Here is a 2,174-nt window from a genome sequence, read left to right on the forward strand (position 1 = left end):
CGCGGCCCCCAGCCCCCTCCCCGGACCCCTCCTTCCAGTCTCTGAGCGTGTCACGACAAAGGGGAGACAAATTACAGAAGCAAAACTTTAAATCAACTTCTGCTCGCCTCTATTTATATGGCATTTCAGATCGTACTGGTTTTCTTTAATTGCTCTTTCTTCTTCCACAAACATGTAATCATCTTGCTTTTCATGGGCTTTAAGTATTGGTTTAACTTCCACTGCCTCTCCGTGCATTCTGTTGGTGGAGGAATTTAATAAAATCGGAAAACTTGCTTCTAATTAGGCAGCCCAGACCGGCCCCCTCTCTCCACCCCCACCTCCCCTCCCGGCCAATACTTGGGGTTTTCTCCCTGCGAGCGCTGGCGGGCCGCAGGCGGGCTTCCTGGGCTCCTGGTTGAAAGAGCCGGCCAGGGAAGAGGTTAAATTTTCTGGTTTTCTTTCATCTGTATTCTTTGAAGACAAGGAAAGGGCTCTTTTCCATTCTTGAATTCTCTTAATTAGCAAGGTTTCGGGAACACCTTAGGATCCCAAACGAATGAGAACAGTTCCAGATTCTGTCCCTTCTTCCCACGATTTGGGCAAAACTGACTAGGGCATTTCTTTGTCCTGTACTTAAAAAAATCCTGTTTATCTTGGGTGGAAGGCATTGCACGCTTTGGCATGTCAATTTCTACCAAAAGGCGCTGCCCCGTGACACCCCATCATGAATGGGGGGGGGGGGTTTGCAGACACTAAATCGTTTACAAGTCAAATTTTTATAATAGATGTATTATTTATGAAAACTCTTTTCAGAGATGTATTTTTAAAACCCAGAGCTTGTTTACACTGAAGAATAAAATGCCTGAGCTGAAAATGTCATTTTGTGTGGATCAAAATGCTAGGAAATACCAGGGAGGCTGGAGCTCTACCCAGGTCAGGGAAACTGATATGGTGTTCTTATTTTAAAAGATGATTATTTATGATGTTCTTTCTGCTCTGCGACTCCTTTTAAGTTTATCACCCGCCTCTGTTCTGCTTGCTTTTTCCATCCCTCTGGCATTATTCTTCAGCTGCCTTCCCCACCTGCATATTTGCTGTTTCACATAATCTCACTGTCACTTTTTTCCCATTTATTTTTTCCGACTCCATTTTGCCCCCCAGGAACATATTTAAAAAAAAAAAAAAGTAATTTTCTGATGTTTCCACTTTGCTTATTCTCAGAAGAGCTCAGCTAAAGTCACTCAGAAGGTTCTTTCCAAAAAAAGGAAGCAGAGGTTTCTTTGCATGAACTCCCCTTCTTTTTAGGCATTCAGATGCATTTTATAAGCCATTGTCTCCCCCCAACCCCCAGAAACCAGCGCTGTGTGGCAAATTGTGCAGAATGGAAATGCCTGTAATGAATGTATTTACTGCCGGGGTCACACGGACAGACATGCTGCCCCCATGAATAATACTGTTTGACAAGTCTGTAACCCTTTCCAATTGCTGATCCCCAAACCCTATAGGCAAAGGAGGGAAACTTGCAAGAGGAACTGGGACTTTAGAAACCCATAGCCATCTGGCCTGGATCTCTAACAATCTGAGTCAATAATTATATCAATTCAGGCTTTAGTGAACCCCTTTGCAAACATCAAAAGAGCTAAGAAAGGAATTAGTGATTATTCAAAGTTGGGGTGAGAATTCAAGGGTAATGTAATTTCATGATTCTAGGAGAGTTTTCTTTGGGAATTTGATAAGTCAACCCCTAAAAAAAACCCAGAGCAATGAACTTGTTTACTTTAGTGGAGATGCTATTTTTCCCTACTGCTTAAAAAGTAAAAACAACAAAGATATTTCACATTTTCTAACAATGGAGATGAACGGAATCAATCACTGTTAAAAGAACTTCATTGTAATATTTAAATTAGGCTGTAAATTAATATATACTGATGAAGAATGCATTTCTATCAGTAAGTCTTTAATTAGCTTAGAATCTTTTCATGGAGAATGGCTTCTTTCATTCGTGATATCATTCTCACCAAGTAGCATTTCATTTTCAGCTTGCCAATCTCTTCCTGATAAATTATATATACCTACATGATGATATTGTGCTTGAGATTTCTCTTTAGAATATACAACTGTAGAATATGCAAACTTGTTTTCAAATATACAGGACAGAAAATAAATCTTTCCTTTGCTCTTTGGAGTAGTTC

The sequence above is a fragment of the Condylura cristata genome, unplaced genomic scaffold, assembly GCF_000260355.1.
Source record: "Condylura cristata isolate star-nosed mole 26May11 unplaced genomic scaffold, ConCri1.0 scaffold00018, whole genome shotgun sequence".
NCBI lineage: Eukaryota > Metazoa > Chordata > Mammalia > Eulipotyphla > Talpidae > Condylura > Condylura cristata.